Source organism: Euprymna scolopes, chromosome 15 (genome assembly GCF_053919585.1).
Source record: "Euprymna scolopes isolate OS-2025 chromosome 15, ASM5391958v1, whole genome shotgun sequence".
Taxonomy (NCBI): domain Eukaryota; kingdom Metazoa; phylum Mollusca; class Cephalopoda; order Sepiida; family Sepiolidae; genus Euprymna; species Euprymna scolopes.
In genome coordinates, this window is record NC_136496.1 from 72,404,799 (window position 1) to 72,410,652 (window position 5,854).

The window sequence follows — 5,854 nt, forward strand, 5'->3', positions numbered from 1 at the left end:
ATAGTAATATAAATCCATTTTGGGTGGTAAATAACGTATATCCAGTAAAAAAAAAAAAACAAAAAAAAAAACTAGATAGTATAACCCCCCCCCCAAAAAAAAACAAAGAAAAAGAAAAGCTAAATCCATAGCAACGTATGATTTTAGTGCTTTGCATACAAAAATACCACATAAAGAACTCATTAAAGAATTAAATAATACTGTAGATCTAGCTTTTGCAGGCGGTAAAGGTAAATACGTAGCTTTTTCAAGATTCAAAGTCTTCTGGTGTAAAACGAAAAATGGAAATGCTATTGTTTCGAAAGGTAGTTTAAAAATACTTATAAGTCTTCTTATCTGATTTATCCTAAGAAGTTAGAATTAAACTGTAAACATAAAGGAACACACATATAAGCTCAGCATATAATACTCTTACTTCATGTCTTGACCATTGTTTAACCAATATAATTGCTGTTACAAACACCTATTTCAGAATTTAGAGGACTTGATCATTTTATGCTAACCTTCCTCTTGAACTTTTTTTTTTTTAATATATAATCTAAGAATTTTGTTGTTAAACAGTATAATTAGTAGAAACTTTTAAACCATTTTTTTTTAGGAAGTGAGGAAGAATTCTTTGAAATATCAACTCCTGATGGATATTTTTACTTGTATAGAAAATTGATGCAACTATAAGCTGATAATGCAATGCTTAAATCAATATAGTTCTCTAAAAGTTTTTTGAGTTTTTTTTCACCCAAAATCTTTAATATAGTTATAGAAAAGTTTTGCACTCAATATAGTTACCCAAAAAAAAATTTTCTCAAAAAATAGATAATAATAAAAATATAATTAAATAACAACAACAAAAAAAAGTATGTTATATTGTCACCCCCTTCAGCCGGTCGGTTGAGACGATCGTCGACCTCAGAATTCTTCCACTCCAATTACGGCAGCCTGAAAACGACCCGACTCTGGCGGTTTGCAGCTCACTGCCGGTGATAATTCTTAGCCGTTTTAATGTTGCTGATATGGGGTAGTGACAGAATTATCAATTGATCGTCTAAATTTATACTCCGGACCTGACGTTGTGTACTCACTTACCGGCGAACATCGCCGATAAGAGAGCCGTGGATTTTAGTGTGGTGAAAAAGGAAATAAAAACGATTCCACACACGAATAAACAATTAATCTGGGTTTATTCACAATAATAATGGTCTAATAATATTTCAGAGTTTGAAGGAAGTTGGCTGTAGCTATTTTAAAACGGTAGCTTGTGACTCGAGTTCAGATAAGTTTTTCGGCCATAGGAGATACATGTTTTAAGTCAAAAGCCATCTCTGCCCGACTTTAACACCATCTGAATTCGCCAAAATCGAATTCTCTCTTTTCTCTCTTCTCCCCTCCTCTCTTCTCCTTCTCTCTTCTCTCCCTCCTCTCTTCTCCTTCTCTTTCTGTTCTTTTCTCTGTGTTCGAGGAATATATACATATCCATCAATGCCCTTTAAACATCACGAGTTTGTATTTGTTTACAACAAGAAAACTTGTCTGTCATCAGCTTTCAAACCTTGTTTTCTAAAATAAACAACCGCCTGTCATTTCATCTCGAATTCTGTGTTTCAAAATAAACAGCCAGCTCACTCCAAACTCTGACCGTTACAACAATAAGTATCTCTTGACATACTTTTTCCTTTGTCTGTTTTAACCAAAGAGTCATTTGATCGTCCTATTTTTTTTGTTCTTTTTGGCTCTTTCTCTATAACGGCATATCAACCCCCATAACCTGGTTACAATATATGTTTGCCGAATTTTCTTTTTTTTTTACACGGTGGTCACCACTTATCAAGGCCCGGAAACCACTCAGGGATAAGGGTTATTGCAAGTACAGTACGTTAGTGTCGAGATTTGAAAGTGTTTACTTAAGGGGGCGGTTCATTAGGAAGTTGTTAACGTTGGACTTGAAGACATCCAAGTTGTAGTCAGGTGGGAAGCAGGCAGACGGAACAGAGTTCCACAGGCGTGCAGTTCTAAGAAAGAAGCTTTGTTCATGGAATCCACGTTTTGATTTAGGCACAGATAAAGAGTGGGGGAAATTTTTCACAGTGGATTCAGCTAGATGGGTGTTTTTCATGAAAGATTGGCGAGGGGAGACCAGAGAGACCAGAATTTTCTCCGGTTTGCTTTTTTCTTTTCTCTCATCCATCCATAGCCTTTAATTAAAGTGAATGAAATAAAGGAGCCCCCCTCCAACATCTCATTTACTGCTATTTTTTACACCCTCCCCTGCTTCCCCAATAACTTGCATTGACACAACACAATCATGAAACAAAAGGGAATTGTTCTTTTTTAGCATTGGTTGAAAAGGGTTTCTATTGTAGGGTCCAAGCTGTTTAGGAGATACTGCAACTAAACAAAATAAAAACGGTAACACACAAATATGACTTTATTTAGACGATGTTGCTAGTTTTGAACATTTTCTGTACTATTATGGCACGTGTTCTTCAGAATTGTTTGATTTTTTCCCCCTGCTTTATTTGTTCAAGCTCGTTTGACTCATTTGTTTAGTGAGCTTCATCAATTCATTGTTCAGGTATCTCGTCATTATGTTAAAAATTAAATTTATATGAATCAGCATAGTTCAACTTTTTCACCAACTTGATTTTGTTGTTTGTACTGGTTTCCCCCAAGTCATTAAAGAATCAAGTACGTACTTACAGGATGGACCAAATGAAAGTTGTTAACATCCATAATTGAAAGTTGTGCTATGGAACTGATTGGATTTGAACTTGGCACACTCAGGTCGTTAGTCCATGTTGTTATCCACTTCATCTTAATTATTTACTTTTCATTGGCCTGGAAAGAACAGATGCTACAGTTTGATCATAGCTAACCAATTCAAGTGTTGCATTCAGATCTAGATAAATGAATGCAAATAATTTTTTTAAAAATTCATGTCTATTCGACCCGCCACAAAGCTTCAATTTTATGTGATCTGGTCAAAAAAAAGCACAAATGTTATCAAACCTTAGTCTAAAAGAACCATTTAGTTGACCAATTTTTTTGAATTTATAAATCTAACAAAAAAATTGGTTAATTATTCAATATTTTCTAATAATAATTATATTCTTTATTTGTATTTTTGATACTTGTGCAAAAGATTTAAAAAAAAAAAAATGAATCTTTAATGAAGACATTTTCATTGAAATTAGTTTAAAGAAATTATTTTTATTCTTTCAATATGATGCCACTCCATTCCTTGAATGTTTCACTGACTTTGAATATTAAATAATTATACCTATAGTGGTACAACTCAATCAATTGGAAAAATTAGAGGGAATGTTGTTTGTAAAACAATATAATTTGATGTAATATTGATCCATTTTTATTTTAATCTAATATTTTACCTTACTGTGAATTCAAATAAAAAAAACAATAAATAAATATTTGCTGTTTTGTTTTTTTCAGTCTTCAATGAATTCGCAAGAAAAAGTAAAATGTTTATTCAGATTGGCACTTATGACAATAAACAAAAATAAAGAAAAACTTTTATTGTGTACCTACTTGTCACGGAATGGAGATGATATATTCTAAAAATCACAAAAATTGATCAAGTAGTTTTTTTTTTTTTTTTTTTTTTTTTTTTTTTTTTGCAAAACAGATTTGCCGTTTTTTACCAATAAGTGAAGGCCAAAGCCATTTTAATATTCTTCAAATTTAGATTTAACTTATAGAAAATGACCCGTCTAAAATTATGTTTGCATTCTTTGAAGATTTTTTTTTCCTGAAAAATCAAATATTTAAAAAAAAAATACACGTTATGTTAATAAATTATTGTTTGGTTTTAAATTGTACGTTTTAGTTGTCTTTCCGACATTATCAAAAAAAAAAAAAAAAAAAATTGTAATTAAAGTCGGTTGTCTGCCCTTGATTCCTTAATGGTCGCTACTTTTTCCCTTTCATCGACACGGATTAAAATTTGATTTTCTTTAATAAAAAAATTACTTGATCAAATTATGCGATTTTTTGGAATATTTTATCTTCATTCTCTGACTGGTATGTGTACATCATACAGACTTTTATGTATTTTCTTTACTTTTTATTGCCACCATAAGTGCCAATCTGCCTAAGCACCAAAAGTAAAATACAGAATAAGTAAATATTTTTAATTTGAGCTTATATAACTACAATACAAGAAAAAAAAAAAAGAAAAAAAAAAGAAAAGGAAATCTTCAATCTTGACACCAGTCTCTGACGTTAGAAACAGTCAAGTAAGGGAGATAATTGTTTTTATATTTAACGTTACACAATAAGAATCAGAAAATTTAGCAGAATTAGCTTACATATGCATATGTAATTGTTGGAATTAGAAAAAGTTATTGATAAGAGAAACATTAGTAAAACAAAAGGTACTTATCTACAGTTTTTTAAGGCAGGTTGTGTGTTAGTCTAGGTGTATCAGAATTTTTGTAGGAATTTTTGACACCCCTAACACGAAACTGCAAATAAAATATAAAAAGTCGTAATTTCTCTTTTAAAGGTGGGTTGTTTATTTTCTTTATGGATTATACTTCCAAAATAAACTATTAACGTTGTATAAAAAGTAATAGAAATATTTTTTAAAAAATAGTAATGAAATTAATTGAATGTTACGAGTTCAGTATTTTTCAATTTTTAAACTTTAAAAATCTATCAAAATTTTTCTATTGATTCTATTTTTACGACAGGGTCAATGTGAAATTTTATGCTCTTTCCAATAAATCGAATATAATATTTTAGACAAACGTTTTTTTTTAATTCACGCCCCCCCTCATTTTCAAATGTCTATTAAAAAGTAAATAATTTATGTACCAAAGTTTTATATATCACAAATTGAAGATAAAAGATCAATAAATAATATATTCCAATTTAAAACAAAAGTAGTGTTTTTTAGAAATTTACCTGTAAAGTCCGAAGTTTAAAACCTTTTTTTTTTTTTTTAAAAAACCACGTTGTTTGTTTTTTTTTTTTTTTTTTTTAATGAAACCTTGGTCCTTGCTCCTTTAATTGAAGAAAAAATTAGGGCTTGAATTACATTTTTCGAGGAGTTATAAGCTTCGAAAGATAGCGGGTGGAATTATTCAATATTTTTCACGAAATTTCTGACACTGCTAGTGTTAGTCTACCAGGCCACATTTACCAAAAATTAATTCCAAAAAAATTTAAATGAAATTTTTTGTTATTTTATGTTTCTTATGTAATCTCCCCCCCCCCTGAATTTGTCATAATTTGGGATTCATTTTCTTTATGAAATTGTTAGATGAAAGTACAGAATGGTCTCATAAGCAAGTTAATACTCCTCCCGCCAAAAAAAATTAATTCAATTTATCATTATTTTATGTTTCAAATGTAGTCCCTCATCCACAAAACAAAATTTGAATTTGTCATGTTTTGCAACCTCCGTCTCACTCACCAAACTTGAAAAAATGCTAGGGGTGACATGTCTCGTTGAACGCTAGGTGGCCAAAAGGTGGGTGATCATTTTACGTTAAATTTATAGAGGAAAGTGATCCCTCACTCTAAAGTATTAAATTTCATGGGTTTTTTTTTTTTCAAAATCTGTTCTTTCATATTATTTATAAAGGCCGTCTAAACGTTATTAGGCAAAAAAAAAAAAGTAGATTTTCATTTTTTTGGAGGATGGGGTTAAATGATGCTGGGTCACGTCGTAAAAATTTACCAAATTAAAAAATATTTTTTAGTTATTTTTTCTTAATTTAAGAAAAACAATATGAAAATATAATCTCGTCGTTGACGACTAAATGTGGTTTGTTCTTGTTTTTTGTTTTAAATAAACACGGTCTGATGTTTGTCCGGGCAAACACTAGCAGTGTCAGAA